The sequence below is a fragment of the Sminthopsis crassicaudata genome, chromosome 1, assembly GCF_048593235.1.
Source record: "Sminthopsis crassicaudata isolate SCR6 chromosome 1, ASM4859323v1, whole genome shotgun sequence".
In the NCBI taxonomy this organism is placed as follows: domain Eukaryota; kingdom Metazoa; phylum Chordata; class Mammalia; order Dasyuromorphia; family Dasyuridae; genus Sminthopsis; species Sminthopsis crassicaudata.
Genome location: NC_133617.1, coordinates 433,562,141 through 433,585,601, shown reverse-complemented (window position 1 = coordinate 433,585,601; position 23,461 = coordinate 433,562,141). Strand labels below are relative to the sequence as shown.

Genomic DNA, 23,461 nt, shown 5'->3' with positions numbered 1-23,461 from the left:
TATCTATAATTTATATCATACATGCTATCTTGGGGAAGGGAAAAGAGAGGGAGAGAGAGAAAAAAATGGAACTCAAATCTCATAAAAGTGAATGTTGAAAAAAACCAATGTTCTTATGTCAAAGCTCTGAACCACCATCTACCTCCAGCTCCTCCAATGGAGACAAAATCTTGTTGAAGAGACTGTGTGCTTGCTATTCCTTTTTTAATATGGTGCCAATCACTATTACCCATTTGGAGTCCTTGTTCATAAATAATGAAGCATGAAAATCATGAGCAACTAAACTTTATCTAATCAGTATTCAAACTAATTAAACAGAAATTATAAATCTAACTTTAAAGAACAGAAAAATTTTAAGATATCCTCTGTTGGACCAAACATAGGAGAGAGTTTTAAGAACTGCTGTACAAAATAGTTCACAGTACCATCAATAGTGTATTATTATGCTCCTCTAATACAAACAATTTGTCTTTTATCATTTTTATCTGTTTGAGAAATGTGAGGTTTAAAACCCTAGCGCTTTTTCAACTTGAATTTCTATTATTAATGATTTGGAATATTTTATCTTAGACTTGTTGATAGCTTTTTTAGGTTGAAAACTTTTTGTTCATCTTTTGACTTCTTTATGGGGGAATGGTTCTGTCTTATGTAAGACTACAGTGTTCTTTCCCTATATATTTTGGATATCAGGCTTTAATATGAAATATTTGACATCAGGACAATTTCTGTTTTTAATGAAATCTAGCTGCAATAAGCATTAATTTCATTTGAGTAAAATCTTTAAAATTTTATATAATGAAAATTGCTTATGAATTCTTCTTTAATTGGAGTTTCAAAAAAGTATGTCATTTCCTGTCTAATTTTTTATGGGTCCTTATAAATTTTGGTTGTTTCTATATTTTCAGCTAATTGTGTACGCGTATGTATACATGAACATATTTAGTCACACATGAATATATATATATGTATATGTATATGAGATATATGGGATATTTAAGGAGGACTAGCACCTCTGATATTAGAGTTTGAACCTCTGCAAAGAGAGGATTTTAGTTTGGCTCTTTTTATAATGAGAGATTTAGCTAAAGGGGCCCATGGGTGAAGTCCCAGATTGGCGCCTGGCTGGGTTTCAACTAGGGCTAAAATTTGCTTGGTGGGTGTAACGTGCTGTTGTCTCCAGAAGCTGCAGATCGCTCTCTGGAAGGAGATCTTCTGTGTCAACTCAAATCTCTCAGACAGATTCTTCTTCCTGTAGAGAACCGTTGTCTCCAGGCAGTTGCCATTAACTCTTGTCCAGAGAAGTGACTTCCCTTCCTGCAGAGAGCCCAGTCAAGCCTGATGTAGTGCAGAGACTTCTATCTCTGGAGTGCTGTCCTCTTTTATCCTCCCAGAGAATGGGCGTGGGATAATGCAAGGGCTTCTGGGAAGAAGTACTCCAACCAATGAGCTTGCTCCTCTTAGAATTCCTAAGGTGTAAACTCCCTTTAAAGGCCCAAACCAAAGGTCTGAGCCTGAGAACTGTCAAGTCAACCTGAGTTCTCACCTTGTAATTGTCCAGACAACCTGAATTCTCACCTTGTCACTGTCCAGACAACCTGAGTTCTCACCTGGTAATACTAACAGGTGGGGGTTGGGAAACCCTAGCAGATATCAGAATGGGGGCTGGGACTGCCCAAGTTGGCTCAGATCCCATGGGGGCTGGGACAAGCTGAGATCTCCTATTGGAATTCAAAGGGATGCTTTTGACCAGGATTTGTGAATCAAAGACCCTAGCTTCCTAGATTGATAATGTGACAGCCAGGAGGGTCTGGGAATCAGAAAGGAATCAAAAATCAATGTGAAAGGACTAGTTTCTTAAAGGGACCACAACCCGTTTCACCCTCAGTTAATGGGGTTTTGTGAGGGATTTTGGTACCTTTAACCTCCCAAACTCCTTTATTTTGCTCTGTCTAATGCATATTTTGCATTGTAATTTGTACTGATCATATCCTTTGATTAAACTATAAACTTCATGAAATAAAAATGCCATATAAAATTTATCTCTGCCAGCATCTAACCCACAGTATTTAGTGTTCCTTGAATTAAATTCTAAATCTACAATGGACATTTTGGTAATATTTATTAAAAGTATATTAAAACATCACAAAACTAAAAGAATATTTATCTGGCAACTTGTTAGTGGGAGGGCAACTCTAAACTGAGAAAAGGCAAAGGCTTCATCTATTATCTTCTAGGGAATATCTAGCATATTGTAAAGTACTGTGCATAGAATTTTATTTGTACATTTCTTCCTTTTTTGATGGTGAAAGACTGAGAAAATTTCTTTTAGTATTATACTAATCCAAAAAGTCAGTAGGGAAGGAGAAATCCATATTTTTATATTATGAGTCCTTTTTGACTATCTGAAAGTGAAGCTTTCAATTATAATTATAAAATTAATTAAAACAAACAAACAAATAAATAAATAAATAGACCTAAAAAAAATAAAGTGAAGCTTTCAGAGTTAAGTTTTTAAATAACTGAAAGAAATACTAAATTTCAGTTAGAGTTTAGTGAAAATAAGTACATTTATTTCCCCCATCCACGCTCTGGTGCGTGGATGCCAGGTTAAGCGCCTCTGTAAAGGGCCACAGGTCTCGGCCACGGGGATACAGGTATCAAAGTCCCCACCTCTCATACCATTTTGGAATCTTGTAATCCCCTACTACTACACCCACGCACCTACCGCCCCCACCCAGGTGACTCCGCCCCCTAGGAGGCGGGACAAATGGTGAAAGGGGGCGGGCAAACCCTGCACCGCGTGCACCTGCGCTCGCACTTTCTCGGGTGAGTTTGGGGGAGGGAAGGAATATGATGACCTGTGGTCATTGGGATGCAAACAAGGAGGATATGGAGAAGCAGAGTGGTTAAAAGCCGGGGGACAGGGGAAGAAAGGAATGGTCATTGGAAAGGGAAATTGTGTGTTTTTGGTGGGGGTTTTTGTCCGGGGTCCCCGAGACCCTTGCGCTGTGGGGGCTTAGCGCCGCGCGAGACCTCGGGCTCCGTCCACCACGCCCCGAACGCCTCGGCTGGGCCGCGGGGACTGGAAGGGTGTGTGTGGGGGGGCGATGGGAGACCCGGGAGGTAGCGGAGGGAGGAGGGGGAGAGGTCTCGCGAGATCCCGCGGCGGCGGCGACGGCGTCGGCCGGGGGTGGCCGGGGAGGTGAGTTGGAGGCGGCGGCATCGGCGGCGGCGGCTAGAGCCTGGGGAGGGGGCGAGCAATTCGGTAGTGGAGGTGCTAGTGGGTTCTCACTGCGCGTGGCCTAGGCGGCGCGGGGGTGAAGGCGTCGGCGTGGGGGAGGGGAACAATTACCCCGTTTTCCTCGTGGCGGTGCCGCCCTCTGCCCCCACTCTAGTCCCCTCCCTCCTTTCCTATTTCCCTCTGCGCCCCCGAAGCCCTTGACGGGTCTGTGGAACCCTGAGGTGGGCGTGCTGACCCCCAGCATCCCCTTTTCTTTCCTGCAGCCCGCTGCCAGGGGACTGGGCCTCCCCGGCGGGTCCCTTCGCTCGCCCCTCCCCCCTCCCTGCCCCGATGCTGCGGGTACCCCTTCTGCGTGTGAATTTGGGGGGGCTTCCCGAGACGGACGCCCCCTCCCCAGTCATTCCATCGTCGTTCCATGGGAGTCACAAACTTTTCTGCTAAATGACCCAATACGGCCATAATACTGTCGGAGATTGGGAATTGGATGTGTGATTTCCCTCGCCCAGGGAACTCCTTAGTGAGGAAACTTCCTCTGCCAGCGCAGGTCGGCCCCTTCTCTGCAACGTGTGTGTCATTTATATGTCATATGTGATTTGCAAATGTGTGCTTATAAATCCACAGTCCTGGTGTACCATGTAGGTACTCGTAGGAAGTTGCCCAAGTAACATAGCATGCATTTGAAGTGGAAGTTAAACCTAGGTCTTCTCGGCTCCAAGGCCATCCTGGATCAGCCACTATTTTTGTCATTATTATTAACTTTATGCATTATTATTAACTTTCTCGGTCATTTCATGGACTGCACTGCTGAGAATTGACTGGGCAGGCCGGAATTGCACAGGATTATTCCCGGGTTTTTTGCTCATCTAGCAGCCAGGGTCAAACAACTTATTTATCTGATCTGGGATTTTTTGAAATCCACCCAAAACTCTGCCAACGTTGGCATCCCTTTCCTTTTTCTCGATGAAGATGGGGTACATACGTACTGGAGGGGTTGCTACTTGCTGGGGACTGTTGTCGATTTCAACAACTGGAATAATGTGGAGGAAGGGGATAATAAAGTGGAATTCTACAGAAGATCCTAGCAAATGAAATGGAAAAATTCCCAACTTATTTCAGATCTTTTGAATAATCTCCCAATTTTGTGTTTCCTTTTTTGTTAGGAATTAATAAGAGAATTGGTTTAAAAAAAAAAAAAAAACACACTCTTAAGAATGCCAGCTCAAAAATGATAAGTCTCACAAATATTCAAAAATTGCTTATAGACTCCTTTTCTGTTGTCTCCTTGGGGCAGACTTGGAAAAGACCCATCTTCCTACATTGGCAAAATGGTGTCTACATAGACTGCAAAGTTATCTCATGTGGCATTTGGCTTATTGGAAAATCCATTGTGATTGGAGATAGAGCAAAGAAAGAACCAGAACACAAAATTTTAATTGTCTTGTTAAATTCCAAATTTATTCATTTGCTTAATTTAAAAATTATCTTAATGAATATAATAAATTAAATTTTTTTATACCTTTCCTGCTTTTTCTGAGAAAGGAAAATTAAAAAAAAAAAAGACAGGATTAAATAAATTCATCTGATGATGGTGGTATTTATACAATTTAAATATTTAAACCTTAATTTAAGTTTCCTTTTTTGAAACTGAGAAAAAGTTGCTACTTGCTTGTAGATATTTGTTCATTGTTCATTGCCTTGATATTTTTTGTATCTATATTGTTGCAAATAATATTTTAATTTTAAGATTTTTAATTTTAAAGCTATTTTAAACAGTATATAGTTAAATTGAATACTTTTGAGTTGGAAAGTAATTGAAGTTGAGAGCAATATATTTCCATTACTTGTAGCTAGCCAGTACCATTCAGTTACAGGAAGGGAGGGCAGGAGGATATCATATTACTTCTACTTAATGCCAGTTTCAACATTAATCAAATGATAATTTTGTGAACATAATTGTATACTATGGATATGAACATTGTATGCTATGGATAGGAATAGGACAGGCCCCAACCAGATGGGAAATTTGTGGCTACCTTTCATAGTGATCATTCTATGTAGTCTTAAAAAATTTGAGTGAGTATATTCAGGTATATAGAAGAGAAACTACTCAAAACACATTTGCTTTGGGCAGATGTATAATATTTACAATCCATGGCACCTGAAAATTTCCTGTAGTGGTTTTCCTCCCTTATATCTATAAAATATTGTTTTCAATATTTGTAGATGTATGAATCATTTTGGAAAATGTTCAGAAGAAAATAAAATACTTAATAACTTCTTGGAAAAAATGTGTGGCTAATGTGTTTTGAGGTAAAATTAATAAATCATGTAGATAAGTGGTTATATATTTTTTTCATTTTCAAAAATCCAGAGACTTGTAGGACATCAACCAATGTACATTTTCTTTTTTTTTTTTTTTCCTGAGGCTGGGGTTAAGTGACTTGCCCAAGGTCACACAGCTAGGAAGTGTTAAGTATCTGAGATCACATTTGAACTCGGGTCCTCCTGAATTCAGGGCTGGTGCTCTATCCACTGCACCACCTAGCTGCCCCTTAATTTACATATTCTTAGAGGATTGGATCCTTATCATTTATGGACAGCTTTCAAAAGTTGCATTAGGCAATTAACAACTAGTTTTTTTTTTTTTTTTTTTAACTTTTTAAATGAAAATCATAGTTCATTGTTTTAGAGCTGGAAGGGACCTTAAAGATCAGCTCCTTGAACTTCATTTGCAGATGAGGAAATTTAGGCCTAGAAAAATTTGGTGTTTTGCCCAAAGGCTGAGAAAGAATAAATGATCAAGCTAAAAATTAACCTAGTTCTTCTGAATGCTCTTTCCAGTGCAATAAGAACTAGGTGTTTTGTTTTTAATCTGTCTGAAGCACATAATCCACAGGAGGTTTTGTGGTCTTTTTTGCAATCATCTAGCCTGTTGAGGTGCTTCAGCTTCTGGTGTCATTTTTATTCAAGTATTGCTTATAAATGATTTTAATGAAGTTTATATGTACCCTAAATTCAAATTACTTGATATTCCTTTACTTAATGTTACTTCTTTTAATAGGCTCTCTTTGCTAAACTATATATTTTTTGGCCCCTCCTCTCCCTACCAAAAAAAAACCAAATTCACGAACAATAAAAGATACATATTTGTAAAGGGAAAGAAAGTACAAATGAAATTATAGAATTTAGGAACTGATAGGGACCTTGAAGATCATCTAGTCGAAGTTCCATTTCATATAGGTGATAGAGATTAAAGTTAAGATTAGTGGCAGAGTCAAAACTAGGACTAGATATGAGGTACTATGAATGAGATTCTAAGGAGGAGATCAGTTAAAATACCAAATACAATTCTTGACATAAAGGCTAATGTAGAAATTCAAAAGGAAAATTTTCTTAATCATATTACCAGCTTTTGCCTTTTCATAATCTGTCATTCATTTTAGCTGAATTTTGGAATCTTTAGTTAGCCTGCATGGTTTTTTTCTAGATAGCATTCTATTCCTTTACATCCACAAAATGAATCAATCGCCAAGCATTTACTAAGCACCTACCTGTACTTGGTACTTTACTGGAGACATGAAGGCAAATGTATGTATGATTATTAAATACAAAGACAGATATGTACAAAATATATACACTGATTTTGGGGCAAGGGGAGATGCTAATAAGTGGGGGATTTGGGGGAAAAAAGTTCACATTAAAGATATTATCTGAGCTGAGTTTTTAAGAAAACTGAAGAAGTGAGATGGGATTGTGATCTAGTCTTCAAGAATAACCAGTATAAAGGCTAAAAAATGGAATCTCTTGGATGAAAAGCAGTAAGACCATACAATTATGTAAAGGGGAATATAATACTATGAGATTGGAAGGATGGTTGGAGATGGATTGTTAAGGGCAATTAATGCAGAGGAATTTGTATTTGGGACTAGACATAATAAGGAATCACTGGAATTTGAGAAGTCACTGTTTTTATGTGAAGTTCAGATAACAGAACTTGTCACATAGTTTTCTTAGAAGTATAGGAAGAGATAGAAATTATAACAAGAGAGAAATTTTAGACTAGCTTGGCAGTCTAAAAGAATACCAATACACCGTTGTTAGGATTTCTTCATTCAGAGGAATTATTAAGTATTTATTAAGTATCTACTTTGTACCAGATGCTGCACAGATAAAGCAGCTTACTTAGCTTCTATGATGCATACTTGCTTCAGAAAAGTCCCTGACGTGTTTAAAATTGCTTTTCAAGACTAGTCTAATAGCTATTCTAAGGCCTAAGGTTTGTTAAAGACTGTTAAGAAGCCCTCTGAATTTGTCTTTTTGAATTGTCATGTTTTCAGAAACACTAAATCCAGGAAAGTATGCAGGAGTCTTTGAATGTGTCAAGGATAAAGCTTCCTCTCCAATCTGCCTCTTCCTGCCCCCCATTGATATGTTTGATGTTTGTACCCCAAACTAGATCCCCTCTATGTCCTTAGACAAGTCAGTCAACAGCCAGACTGTGCTTCTGTCCTTCGCAAATATGCACTCTATTTTCATGGTCTTGCAGTTCCCTGATAAAAGAATGAGACTTGCTATTTCCTTGTTCCTTCCAGTTGGGAGTGATTTTGTCCTTTTCTTTGCCTTTACTGTACCTGTTTCTTCTCCTGTCACACGTTTCTTCTCCTGTCACACCTCTTCTTGTTTTCTCCTCTTTTTGTTGTACTGTCATAAATATGAAAGGACTCTTTAGGTTCCATATACATGTTCAAATTTTTTGCAGTTAAACTTGGTTTTCACATAAGTTTTGTGATGTGGTGATTGCCCCTTGACAGATTTCATTAATCTAAGCAACTCCCCATAAAGAAACTTGTCTCCTAAAGCAAGTTCTTGGCAATTTACAGTCCTAGAGTAATGAGAAGTTAAGTGGCTTGTCTAAGGTCCTAGAGTATAGATTAGACTTGAAATCAGCTTTCTGGCTTCAAGACCAATTTTCTCTCCACTATGCCTTGGTGCTAGTTATATACTCAAAAAATTATATATGTGATCTTTCTCTATAGAACATAGAATCATAGCATGTTAGAGCTGAGACTTGTATTACTTAGTCTAATTCCTTTACTTTACAGAGGAAGAATTCTGCCAGCTAATGGCTTCTAATTACCACTCCTAGAATATAATTATACATATATATTTATAGATAGGCAAATTGATTACCAATGATCATCTATAAATAAGAATTTTTGAAAAGTCACAATTATTAGAATTATAATTTCTGTGGAGTAGCTTAGTTGTAGGGTCAGAATTTCTGTTTGGAGGTCAGATCTACCTCTAGTCTCCCTGATGTATAAAATCTGGTCACTGAATCCAGATGGCTCTGGACAGGAAAGTGAGGCAGGTGACCTTGCAAAGCCCTGTCTCACTTAAAAGCAATTCACTTGCATATCATGATATCACTTCTCTAAAGTCATGGTCTTCTTCAAAAATAAAGGATAAATTGATAAACTAGTATTGTTTTATATATGTCTTATATGTTTAAAGAATAATTGTTGCTTTGTGAACTTTTGAGCATGTAAATGGCAAAATTGTTTTGAAAAATATTTTGCTTTGAGCTTCTTTCAGGTACACTAACATTAAAAAATGAGTAGTAAAAAAAGGTAATAAAGTTTCTTACATTAAAATAGACTTTGCAAATCTTAATTTGCATTCTTTTTATGAGGATTCTTACTTTTTTTCAGATTCATAATAGATGTGCTAAGGAGAATGTAACAAGAGAAACTGATTGTGTTCAGGTGAGTTAAATAGTTTTAAAATATTAAAAATGAATCAAATTTCAAATTTTTTAATTCTCTTTTTTTGACCTAGTTTTCCTCAAGCTCTGTATGTGGGGGGGGGGGAACAAGATTTATGTCTTAAATATTGGTTTTAACATTAAAAGTGCAATCCTAAAGAACTGGTGGTGATGGGTGATATAGTGCTAGCAAATAAACTCTGTCAATGAAATAAGCTGGCTTTCATATTATCTTCATCTAATATTTAGATATGTTGTAATGTCAAACTATAAACCAAGGCTTTAGAACTCCATTTACTTCTTTGGTAATTTTTACCTGTATTATTTACTTCGGGTAGAGTTAGAACATGGCAAGAGTTCTTTCTTCAGAGTATTCTTCCTTCAGAATTATTTTTAATTGATCAGCATTCTAGCTAGGAGAAAATATTTTTCAGAGAACATTTTAATTTGTATACTTTTTCCATATAAAATATTACTTTATTGAAAACATGATTCTCATTTGACAATTCTAATTATTTTTATGTGGAACTCTTTGTAACATAGTCTTTTGTTGTTTTGTTTTATTTTGTTTTTCAAGAAAGTTGAATTCTTGATTATATTTATAAAATGCATTGATTGCTCATTAAATGCTTGGTTTGTTTTATCCCTTTTTGAAATTTTAGTGGTCTTCTGTTTTTAATATCCCACTAATTTTTGAATATATCTCTTCCACAAATAATGAACCTTCCCTTGTTTTAAAAAAAAAAAAAAAAAAAAAAAAAGCTTAACAAAGCCATCTCCACATCAACCACATATGACTGGATATGCAGTAATCTGTACCCATTTCTCCGCACCTTATGTATAAAAAGAAATTGTTGCTCTTATTTTAAATAACTAGTTATGATTGTGTTGCATGCTGAAGGTCTTTGCATTTGTAAATTTTATGAACAATTTATTCACATGAGCCAGAGTCCTCTAAAATATTCAAATTCTAGAACTAGTCTTGCAGATAGCACTAATTTTATAGTATCACATAAGTATGAGATTTACAAGGATATAATGGATGTTGTAAAACTTTTATATTGAAAAAGCTTTGTGGTTCATTTAAGCACATGTATGAAAGTTTTTTTAGGATTGTAGATTTTTACCATTTATTGATATTTTTGTTGTACACCATTATATGCTTTTACTGATGTTTATGTGCAATTATGTAATAAACTTCTCACTTTGTTATGTAAAACATTTACAAGCCATCTTTTGCATAGATTTTATTTTGGTGTAGGTCAAAATTTTTCTTGTCTATGCACAGAGCTTTAATATGGATACTGTTTTATAGAGTTGTCATCTTTACCCTTCCTCCATAATAAACTTAAACAGTGGGTTTCTGTTATAATTGCAGTAAGACGTGATTGTCTTTCAGATTATCCCTTAATGTCTTTTTATAAAAATGAGAAATTATGACATTATGATTTGAAGGAGAAAACATAATTATGTTTTCATAATTATGCTGACTTTTTTTTTCTCTTTAGCAATTTTTCTTTTTATAATATTGCTCTCAATTTGGGCTACAGCATTTTTATCCAAAATTGTGTGTGTGTGTATGTGTGTGTATTTTTTTTTTTTTTTTTTTTTGTCCTGAGGCATTTGAAGTTAAGTGACTTGCCCAGAGCCACACAGCTAAGCAGCTTTAAGTGTCTGACTGAGGTCACGTTTGAACTCCAGGCTTGTGCTTCAGACTTCCTGACTTCAAGGCTGGTACTCTATTCACTCTGTTCACCTAATTGCCCCTGAATGTATTTTTAATATACTTTTATGAAAGGAAAAAAAGTGAGTATCCAAGTTATGCAAGATGGTGTGTCCTTTCATAAATATATTCATTAATTTGAGAAATCACAATGTTCATCATCCTATGTTCACATTAGGGATTTTTTTTTTTTTTTTAAAATCAGGGCCAGTTTGAATCTAAGTATATAGGCTGTTGTGGAAAATATGGTTTTAGGTTATATGGAAAAACTTATCCAAAAAAATTTATGGTTTAAATTTTAGTAATATGCTATAAGGATATAAAGGCGAGCAAAGAATTGCCAACATTCTAGATGAATGTTACAAATGTGTGCCCTGTATCCTGCCAGTTAAAATTTTCTGGCTCTTTAAGCCAGGTATTTACAGCCAAAATAAGCAGAGGATGGAACAATTTATCTGGCTTCTTTTAAGCAATATAGTCTTCTCTTGTCTTGGCCAATTAAGCTCGAATTTGGAAGCTTAAACTAGAATTACTTCTAATTAGTATGTAATTGCCTTCATAAATAATTAAGATACTGAAATATTTTGTTCTGTTTAGTAGATTGAACATTTTGCTAAAATCTTGTATTAAGTTGTTTTACATACTCTTTTTTTGAAGAAGTACACAAAGGTAAATTTCACTCTACCTATTAGGGATTTTTCCCATTTTCAATTAATAAGAGTACGAATTAATGAGGATTTTCTGTTGTATAATCTATACAAGGACAGCTAGATGGTGAAATGGAGAAAGTACAGGCCTGAAGTCAGGAAGACTGTCTTTCTGAGTTAAAATCTGACTTCATTTATTTATTAGCTGTGTGACCCTGGGCAAATCACTGAACCCTATTTACCTCAATTTCCTCATCAGTAAAATGAGCTAGAAAAGAACATGACAAGCCACTTCAGTATTTTTTCCTAGAAATCTTCAACTGTGATCATGAAAAGTTGTTCATGACCAAACAACAATAGCAATCTACAGCAAATTGCCTATCGTGGGGGAGGGGAGGAGAGGAAGAGAATTTGGAATTCAGAATTTTAAATTGTTAAAATTAGTTTTTTATGTAATTGAGAAGAAAAAATTTTTAAAGGACCAAAAAATGAGGGTTTGCTATATTTATATTTACTGAATTGTTTATATGTGATAAAACACTAACAATATTGTGTCAAAATATTTCTTTCATATTTATTTTTACAAATGTTTTATTGATGCTTTTTTAAATCCATAACTGTAATTTCTCAGTCATCTGTCTGCCATTTCAGCCTTAGTTTGTAATAAATATTGCGCAAACGAGATTGATGCATTGGCAATGTCTGTAAATGTTCTAATGTACTTATTTTACATTCCATTACGTTACATTCCCCATTGTTTTGTCACTAAGAATAAGGTAACCTTTCCTATTATATCCTCTGATGTCATGTTTGATTAATGCATGTTTCAGAATTCTGAAGTTCATTAGTACTCTTTTAGTCATGGCATAAATTATTCTCAATACTCTTATCAATTCATATAAATCTTACCATACTTCTCTGAATTTTTCATATTTTCTTGAAGATAATCTATACTTTTTTCAACCATTCTCAGTTGATGGGTACCTACATACTTTCTTTCCAGTTCTACTGCCATTATAAAAAGTACTGTTAGGTTTTTTGGTATATTATGAGGCATTTCCCTCTCTTTTTGATTTCATTGAGGTATTTATGCCTTGTAGTGGTGTCAGTATGTCACAATATATATAGCTTGGTAATTTTTATTTTAATTACAAATCACGTGCATTAACAGTTCATTTATGTGTCTATCTGTAGTTTTGCTTTTGTTTATCCTTTGTCATCTTTATCAGTATAATGAATGTGAACTGATAGATATTTTGCAAAATTTCCAAAGCCTTGAGTTCTTAATTTTCATTTTCAGCAGTATTTTCTCAGATGCTGTATATATTGAGATAAAGCATTTATTAAGAACTATGCATGAAATACTGAATATACAAATTTGGAGTAGGACAATCCTTTTGTTAATTAATTTACATTCTAATGGGAAAAGACCACACATAATGGGGAGATCTAGATGGGTTAAGCACCCAACCACTTTATGTAAAAATATCCTGTTTTTTAAAAAAAATAGCCTTTTATTTTCAAAATATATGCAAAGATAATTTTCATTATTCACCCTTGCAAAACCTTGTATTCCAAATTTTTTCTCCCTCCCTTCCCCTTATCTCCCCTTCTAGATAGCAAGTAACCCAATATATGTTCAACATGTGCAATTCTTCTATACAATTTCCACAATTATCATTTTGTATAAGAAAAATCAAATCAGAAAGGGAAAAAAATGAAAAAAAAAAAAAGCAAGCAAAATACCAAAAAATGGTATAAATACTGTATTGTGATCCACATTCAGTCCTCACGGTTCTCCTTCTGGATGCATATGATTCTCTCCATTATAAGTCTTTTGGAATTGGCCTGAATCACTTCATTGTTGAAAAGAGACACATCCATCAGAGTTGATCATCACATAATCTTGTTGCTGTGAACAATGTTCTGTTGGTTCTATTCGCTTCAGTTAGCATCAGTTCATGTAAGTCTCTCCAGACCTCTCTGAAATCATCCTGCTAATCATTATAGAACAATAATATTCCATAACATTCACATACCATAATTTATTCTGCCAATCCCCAACTGATAGGCATCCACTCAGTTTCCAGTTTCTTGCTACTACAAAAAGTACTGCTATGAACATTTTTGTGCCATGTGGGTCTTTTTTTCCTTTTTTATGATCTCTTATGCACAGTTTGATAGCCAATAGGGCACAGTTACAAATTGCTCTCCAAAATGGTTGGATAAGTTTATACTTCATCAACAATGCAGTAGTGTCCCAGTTTTCCCACATCTTTTCTCACATTTGTCATTATCTTTTATGTCATCTTAGCCAATCTGAGAGGTATGTATCTGAGAGGTATGTAGTGGTACCTTAATGTTGTCTTAGTTTGCATTTCTCTGATCAATAGTGATTTAGAGCAATTTTTTTACATGACTAATAATTCATTTTTCAATTGTAGAATGGCTTTTATTCTTATAAATTTGAGTCAACTATATATTTTAGAAATGAGGTCTTTATCAGAACTTTTGGATGTAAAAATTTTTTTTTTCCAGTTTTCAGCTTTTCTTCTAATCTTTTCTGTATCAGTTTTGTTTGTACAAAGGCTTTTTAATTTAATATAATGAAAATTATCTATTTTTCATTTTATACTGTACTCTAGTTCTTCTTTGGTCATAAATTCCTTCTTTTTCCACAGATCAGAGAGGTAGACTATACTTTGTTCTTTTAATTTGCCTATATTATCTCTCCATGTCTAAATGATGAATCCATTTTAACTTTATATTGGTATATAGAGTGTTAGGTTTTGGTCAGTGCCTTACTATTTTCCAGTTTTCCCAGCTGTGAAATAGTGAGTTCCTATCCTAGAAGCTGGGGTCTTTGGGTTTGTCAGACGCTAGATTGTTATAGCTATTGAATATTGTATCTCGTGAACCTAACATATTCCACTCACTGATCAACTTCTCTATTACTTAGCCAGTCCTAAAAGGTTTTGATAACCGCTGCTTTATAATATAATTTTAGGTCTGGTACAAGGAGGCCATCTTCATTTGCATTTGTTTTGAAATTCTTTACCTTTTGTTCTTCCAGATGAACTTTGTTAATATTTTTTCTAGCTCTGTAAAGTAATTTCTTTTTTGCTGAGGCAATTGGGGTTAAGTGACTTGCCCAGGGTCGCACAGCTAGTAAGTGTTAAGTGTCTGAGACCAGTTTTGAACTCAAGTCCTCCTGACTTCAGGGGTGGTAACTCTATCCATTGTACCGCTTAGCTGCCCCTGTAAAGTAATTTCTTGACAGTTTTATTGGCATAGAACTGAATGAGTAGACTAATTTAGGTAGATTTTTATTATATTACCTTGGCCTACCCGTGAGCACTTGTTATTCTTCCAATTGTTTACTTCTGATTTTTTTGTGGAAAGTGTTTTGTAATTATGTTCATATAGTTCCTGACTTTATCTTGGTAGGGAGTCTCCCAAATATTTAATATTATTTACAGTTAATTTAAATGGAATTTTTCTTTGTATCTCTCGTGGTTTGATTTTGTTGGTAACATGTAGAAATACTGTTGATTTATTTGGATTTATTTTGTATCCTACAACTTTACTAAGTTGTTAATTGTTTCTAGTGGCTTTTTTAGTTGATTCTCTAGGATTCTCTGAGTATACTATCATATAATCTGCAAGGGGTGATAATTTGGTTTCCTTGTTACCTATTCTAATTCCTTTAATTTGTTTTTCTTCTCTTATTGCTAAAGTCAACATTTCTAATACAATATTGAAGAGGAATGGTGATGGTGAGCAACCTTGTTTCACCTCTGATCTTACTGGGAATGCTTCTAGATTATCCCTATTGTACATATGATGCTTGCTGATGGTTTTAGATAGATGCTACTGATTATTTTAAGGAAAACTCCATTTATTCCTATGTTCTCTAGTGTTTTTAATATAAATGAGTGTGGGATTTTACAAATGCTTTTTCTGCATTTGATTTGTTAGGTTGGTTATTGACATAGTTGATTATACTAATAGTTTTCCTAATTGTGAGTTAGCCCTGCCTTCCTGGTATAAAGCCTATTTGATCATGATGTATTTTCCTATGTATTATTGCTGTAATCTGTTTGCTAATATTTAAGATTTTTGCATCAATATCTATTAGGAAAATTGGTCTACAATTTTCTTTCTCTGTTTTGACCCTACCTGGTTTTGGTATCAGCACCATATTTGTGTCATAAAAGGAATTTGGTAGGACTCTTCTCTATTTTTCCAAATAGTTTGTATAGTATTGGAATTAATTGTTTTTTAAATATTTAATCCATCTGACCTTAGAGATTTTTTTTTTTATGGAGTTGATTAATAGCTTGTTCAGTTTCTTTTTTCTAAAATGGGACTATTTAAGTAATTTATTTCCTTCTTTGTTAATCTGGGCAATCTATATTTTTGTAAATATTCATCCATTTCACTTAGATTATCAGATTTATTAGCATACAGTTGGGTAAAATAGCACCTAATTATTGCTCTAATTTCTTTTTCATTGCTAGAAAGTTCACCATTTTCATTTTTGATACTAACAATTTGATTTTCTTTACTTTTTCTAATCAAATTAACTAAAGGTTTATCTATTTTGTTCATTTTTTTCATAAAACCAACTCTTAATTTTGTTTATTAGTTAAATAGTTTTCTTACTTTCAAATTTTATTAAATCTTCCCTTTTATTTTTAAAATTTCAAATTTGGTATTTAATTGGGGATTTTAAATCTCTTCTACTTTTTTTTTTAGTTGTATGCGCAATTCATCTATCTTTTTCTTTATTTTATTCAAGTAAGCATCTAGAGATGTAAAATTTCCCCTTAGGAACTGCTTTGGCTGTATCCCATAAAGCTTAGTATGTTCTCTCTTAATTGTTGTCATTCTCTTGGATGAAATTATCACTTATGTCTATGATTTATAGTTCTATCCATTCATACTTTAGATTTATTGAACTCAAGTCCTCCTAACTTAAGGCCCTGTGATTAATTCCTTAGTACTCTTTGAAGACTTTAAAATTCTGAAGGGATACTTTTTCTCCATTAGAATACTGGTACTTTATTGTTACTCAAAAAAAATTTACATTTCTAGTTGTCTCAGTGTTTATATTTCCAAGTTTGTGCTCATCTCTGCTCAGTTTATTCTTTTCATCAGAAAACCATTGGCTGCCCATTTTTTTCTCTTTGTAGAAATAAATTTAGCTTTGCTGAGTAAGTTCTTTTTGGTTGTAAGCCTATAACTTTCACCTTTTGGAACATTATATTAGAAATAGTAGAAGCTATAAGGTCTTATGTGATCCCAATTCTCTGATATTTGGAACTGTATTTTTTTTTTCTTTATAATTGGAATATATAGTTTGTGTGTGTGTGTGTGTGTGTGTGTGTGTGTGTGTGTGTGTGTGTGTGTATGTGTGTGTGTGTATATGTAATTTTTTTTTTTACAGGATGATTGGTATATTTTGTAGATATTCTATATTCATTTTCTTCTCAGGTTCTAATAAATCTGGATAGTTTTTATTTGTGATTTTTTTTGGGGGGGGGAGAGAATTCCAGACTTTTTTTTTGTTTGTTTGTTTATTTAGTATTTCTATTTTCCACAGTTATATATAAAACAGGTTTTTTTTTTTTCATTTGTTTTTAAAATTTTGAGTTCTAAATTCTCTACCTTTCTCCCCACCTCCACAGAGAAAGCATATATGGTATGAAAATGTTTGTAGCAACTCTTTGAAGTGGTAAGGGACCATCAGTTGGGGAATGGCTGAATAAGTTATGGTATATGAAGGTAATGAAATATTATTGTTCTATAAGAAATGATGAGCAGGCTGATTTCAGAAAAGCTTGGAAAAACTTACATGAAGTGATGCTGAGTGAAGTGAGCAGAACCAAAAGAATATTGTACACAGTAACAGGATCATGTGATGATCAACTATGATGGACTTGGCTCTTTTCGACAATGAGGTTATTTAAGACAATTCCAATAGACTTGGGATGGAAATTGCCATTTGCATCCAGAAAGAGAACTATAGAGACTGAATATGGTTTGAAACATGGTATTTTCACTTTTTTTGTTTGTTGTTTCTCATGGCTTTTTCCAATTTGGTCTGTTTATTCTTGTACAATATGACATAGAAATAATGTTTAAAAGAATTGTACATATTTCACCTATGCCAGATTACTTACTGTCTTGGGGAGGGGAAATGTATTACAGGAAGAGAGAAAAATTTGCAACATAAAGTCTTAGAAAAATGAATGTTGAAAACTTTTTACATGTATTTGGAAAAATAAAATACTTTGGAAAAATTTTTTAAAAAAGAGGGCACATGTGAAGTTATGCAAAATATTTCCATAAAAGTCATGTTGTAAAAGAAAACATAGATCTCCCACTCTCCCCCCCCCCAAAAAAAAAAAGTATCCTTCACTCTTTATTCAGACACAATTAGTTCTTTCCCTGGGTATGGATAGTATTTCCCATCATAATCCTTCAGAGTAATCATATCCTAATCATCTCACAACATTGCTATTATTTTGTATGCAGTGTATTTCACTTTGCTTGAGTTCATGAGGATTTTCCAGGTTTTTTTTTTTTTTTTTGAGAGTATCCTGCTCAACACTTCCCATAGAGAAATAATATTCCGTCATAATCACATACCACAATTTATTTAGTCATTCACCAATTGATAGGCATCCTCTCAATTTCCAATTCCTTGAACTGAGAAAAGAGCAGCTATAAATATTTTTGTGTATATAGATGCTTTTGCTTTTTTTTTTTTTTTTTTTTTTTTTTTAATAATCTCTTGGAATTCATGCCATGTAATGGTATTGTTAGGTCAAAGAATATGCATGATTTCATAGCCCTTTGGGCATAGTCTAAATCAGTGGTCCTCAAACTTTTTAAATAGGGGGCCAGTTCACTGTCCCTCAGACTGTTGGAGGGCCAGACTATAGTAAAAACAAAAACTATGAACAAATTCCTATGCACGCTGCATATATCTTATTTTGAAGTGAAGAAACAAAATGGGAACAAATACAATATTTAAAATGAAGTAAAGTTAAATCAACAAACTACCAGTATTTCAATGGGAACTATGGGCCTGCTTTTGGCTAATGAGATGGTCAATGTCTGGTTCCATATTTGTCACTGCTAGTCGTAACAAGTGATGCAAGTGTGTATCTGTTAGTCTTGATCTGGTTGGAGATTTCAAATGTTTCATTCTAGAAAAAGTGTTCACAGACATAAGTGCTTTGCCATAAGATGGTTGCCATTTTGAGTACATGGTTCTTGAGATGAGGATATATCTCAGAGGGGAGAGATGCATAGAAATTATGAAGGCTGCTTGACTTGAATGCATCTTTCAGAGAGTCACAATTCTGCAGTTCAGCCGGTTCCATTTGGTAAATTGTGTCCACATTTTCAATGTCAATAGAAAATGGGTTATGGAAAACCTGTATGTCCTGTTCATGGAGATGAAGCTCTTTAAATCTAAATTGGAACTCCTTTTGCAATTTTTCCAATGAATCTACACTTGTTTTGTTTGGGAATGCAATCAGCGGTTTTTCTGCTAACAGATTTTGAGTTGTGGGGAGATGGCAGAAGTTTTCCTCCTTCACTTGTTTGATGAGGAGGCCAAATTTTACTTCAAATGCTTTGACATGTGATTGCATATCACAGATGAGCTTTCCCTTTCCTTGAAGTTGCATATTGAAATTGTTGAGTAGCTCTGTTACATCTGTCAGAAAGGCAAGGTGCCATTTCTACTCTGCATCATTGAGCTCTGGTATTTGTTTTTTGAAAGCAGAAAAGTTGTAATCTGTGGAAGTAAATCATAGAAACGTTTCAAAACTCTCCCTCGACTCAGCCAATGGACTTCTGTGTGATATAGAACATCTTCATACTCAACATTTAGCTCAGACAGAAATTCCTGAAATTGATTTATTGCATTAGCTCTAATGAAGTTAACACAAGATACCACAATTTTCATAACAGATTCCCACTTCAGTGATTTACTACACAGCACTTGTTGGTGGATGAGGCAATGTATGGCTATTGGATGAGAATGGTTATGTTTGTCCATCTCTTGGTTAATGTGAGCAATTACTCCTTTCTTAGACCCCACCATGCTAGGGGCACCATCAGTTATCACGCTGGCTAGTTTAGCCCAGTCCAGCTCCAAACCTTTCATAATTTGGCAAACCTTTTCATAGATATCCTCTCCTGTAGTTGTTCCTTTGATGCTTTGCAGTGCAGCAAGCTCTTCTATGACTTCAAAATAATCATTCATCCCATCAATAAAAATTAGAGGTTGTGCAGAATCATGAACATCATTGCTTTTATCCAGTAGCAAGGAAAAATATGAAATCTTTTTTTGTGAAGTTTTGCAAATGCTGATGCAGATTGTCTCCCATTTCTTCAATCCTCCATGTAGGTTCTGAAAGACTCACTATACTAAATAAATCGGCCTTCTCTGGACACAACTTTTTGGCCTCAGAAAGAGGCATTCTTTAACAAATTCTCCCTCCATGCTGCTTCTGCTTCACAAAAATATTTTGCTGAGTTGTCAATGTATTTTTCAGTTTTAATATTTTATCTTTTCTCACTTCTCCAACCAAACAATCATTTATTTTTATGTTGAGTTTCATAGTTTCGTTGCAAAGTATATTCTTTGAACATAGACACTATATTCTGGCATATCAGGCATATTTTCTAAGGGATTCCAAATTGCTATTAGTAAAATACATACACACACACATATACACATACATATACATATATGTATATGACTATGTATACAGCGCTACAAAAACAATATACAGCAATAACTTTGCCTACACAGAGACATACAGACTTCAATGCCCAATTTCCTCCAAGCTGCCTCTGCACTGTGATGCCTCCATTTCCCGCACTCTCTCTCCGGCTTCAGATCTTCACTGCACACAAGTCACCGCTCAGGCAGCCCTTCCAAATGCCCTGGCTTCCTCTGAATCTTGGGATCAATTCTCATGATCCAGCGCTGCATGATCGTACATGCTGCACTTGTAATTTATCATAATCTCAGGCAAGACTGTGTATATATGTATATAACTGTGCGATATATTGTATGCAGAATGAGCTTTAGTGACAATCGTACATTGGGGCTTCCAGGGGAAGTCATCATGTGACTTGAAGCTGCACAAGTGTATGGGCACCTTAAGAATCTGGAGGGGGATGAAGTAGTACACCAACTCTGTACCCCCTCATACTCAGGATAAGTGGGGAGGTACTAAGGTAAGACCCCCCCCCCCCAGTGATTATAAGATGATGACATATGTTAGCAATATTCTATCTCTTTATGAAACTACAGAACATACACACAATGATAAAACTGATGACCACAACAGCCAGACATGAGGTCACTATGGATACAGGGCCACGGCTTGGTACCAGGAGCCTCATTCTGGGTGACAATAGCAGTCAGTAACGCAACATGCACTAGAGAGGAAGCCGTTACATTGTCATTACAGCATAATGACAATGATAGAGTCAAGCTGGGACTCGTAGTACTAACTGTTACTATTACCCACTCACCCAGACATAGCCCATATATTCCCCCTGCAGCAGCCATGACATGTGCAGCATGCACTGTACATCCCTGCGCCTATCTGTTGTGGTGGCTTCCATTACTTTACAAAGCCACGGGCCATCAGTTCTCCGTCTTCTGCATCTCTCTCCCTTCCCCACACCATACACCCCGACCTGGGAACTCACCTCACCTTCATAACACCTCACACTCTGTCTCCGCTGCCTCAGCCCAGTGGCAGAAGTGTGCATTGCTAATGGGAGTTTAGGTCAAATGTCACTTTCAGTCTGATTTTGCCATAACCTGGCAGGCCACATAAATGTCCTCAGCAGGCTGCATCTGGCTTGTGGGCCATAGTTTGAGGACCCCTGGTCTATATCTTTCGATTATCAATTGGGGAATAGCTTTTAAAAAAATAATAAATTAGATTCAGTTCCTTATGTGTTTGAGAAATGAGACCTTCATCAGAGAAACTTTCTTCAAAATTCTTTTCTTAGTTACTATTGATAATTGTATATTCTCCATTTATTCTAATTTCTCTCCTTTCACCCTGACCTTCCTGACCACCCTTTCATTTAGTATGCTCTCCTCTATCACCCTCCCCTCCACCACTTCTCTTAGCACTTTCCTATAATAAGTAAGATAGATTTCTTTACTCATATTGAGTGTGTATGTTATTTCATTCATTCTCCCTTCTCTATTTCTCTTCCCCTCCACTGTAAAAGTTTTTTCTGTGGCATATAATTTATGCCATTCCATATCTCCCTTTCCCACTTTCCCAATACATTCCTCTCTTACCCCTTAATTTTATTTTTTTAGATATTATCCTTTCATATTCAACTCATACCCATGCCTGCTGTCTATATATAGTCCTTCTGATTCCATAATAATGAGAAAATTCTTATGAGTTACAAGTATCATCTTCCCATATAAGAATGTAAACAGATAAGCCTTAAGTCCCCTGTATCACTTTCCTGATTACCTTCTTATGCCTCTCCAGAGTTCTGAATTTGAAGATCAAATTTTCTATTCAGTTTTGGTCTTTTCCTCACAAATACTTGAAAATCCTCTATTTAGTTGAATGACCACCTTTTCCTCTGAAGGATTATACTCAGTTTTGCTGAGTAGGTGATTCTTAGTTGTTACACTAGCTCCATTGCTTTCCAGAATATCATATTCCAAGCCCTCCAGTCCTTTAATGTACAAACTGCTAAATGTTGTATAAATCCTGACTGTGGCTCCCCATACTTGAATTGTTCTTTTCTGGATGCTTGCAGTATTTTCTCCTTGACCTAGGAGTTCTGGAATTTGGCTATAATATTTCTGGGAGTTTTTATTTTGGTATCTCTTTCAGGAGTTGATCAGTGGATTCTTTCCATTTCAGTTTTACCCTCTGCTTCTAGAATATCAAGACAGTTTTTCTTGATAATTTCTTAATTAGGCTCTTTTTAAAAAAATCATGACTTTCAGGTAGACCAATAATTTTTAAATTAGCTCTCCTGGATCTATTTTTCATGTTGGTTGTTTTTCCAATAAGCTTTGTACTCCCTTCTGTTCCAAATTTTCCCCTCCTTCCCTCCACCCCCTCCCCTAGATGGCAGGCATTCCCATACATATTAAATATGTTACAGTATATCTTAGGTACAATATATGTGTGCAGAACCGAATTTTGTTTTTGTTGTTGCAAAGGAAGAATTGGATTAGGAAAGTAAAAATAACCTGGGGAGAAAAACAAAAAATGCTAACAGTTTACACTCATTTCCCAGTGTTCCTTTTCTGGGTTCCTGTTTCTTGTCCATCATTGATCAATTGGAATTGGATTAGCTCTTCTCTATGTTGAAGATATTCACTTCCATCAGAATACATTCTCATGTAGTATTGTTATTGAAGTGTATAATGATCTCCTAGTTCTGCTCATTTCACTTAGCATCAGTTCATGTAAGTCTCTCCAATCCTCTCTGTATTCATTCTGCTGGTCATTTCTTACAGAACAATAATATTCTGTAGTATTCATATACCATAATTTACCCAACCATTCTCCAATTGATGGGCATTGATTCATTTTCCAGCTTCTAGCCACTACAAAAAGGACTGCCACAAACATTTTGGCATATACAGGTCTCTTTCCCTTCTTTAGTATTTCCTTGGGATATAAGCCCAGTAGTAGCACTGCTGGATCAAAGGATATGCACAATTTGATAAGTTTTTGGGCATAATTCCAGATTGCTCTCCAGAATGGTTGGATTCTTTCACAACTCCACCAACAATGCATCAGCTTCCCAGTTTTCCCACATCCCCTCCAACATTCATCATTATTTGTTCCTGTCATCTTAGCCAATCTGACAGGTGTGTAGTGGTATCTCAGAGTTGTCTTAATTTGTATTTCTCTGATCAATAGTGATTTGGAACACTCTTTCATATGAGTGGAAATAGTTTCAATTTCATCTGAAAATTGTCTGTTCATATTCTTTGACCATTTATCAATTGAAGAATGGCTTGATTTCTTATAAATTAGAATCAATTCTCT

The 23,461-nt window shown here is 35.3% G+C and overlaps 1 protein-coding gene across 7 annotated transcripts in view; it reads left to right on the top strand.

Annotated features, from left to right (window-relative positions):
* The first annotated feature begins 2,767 nt into the window (after nt 1-2,767).
* The window catches only part of MRTFB (myocardin related transcription factor B), a 241,725-nt gene continuing 221,031 nt past the window's right edge, over nt 2,768-23,461 (top strand). For 3 of the 7 annotated variants that reach the window (XM_074280577.1, XM_074280579.1, XM_074280573.1), the window contains exons 1-2: nt 2,768-2,826; nt 8,953-9,006. The gene's annotated coding sequence lies outside the window, so the exon portion shown is untranslated. Of the gene's footprint in view, nt 2,827-3,156; nt 3,203-8,952; nt 9,007-23,461 lie in introns of those variants that run through there. The other 4 variants (XM_074280575.1, XM_074280574.1, XM_074280578.1 and 1 more) reach the window with 4 other exon arrangements.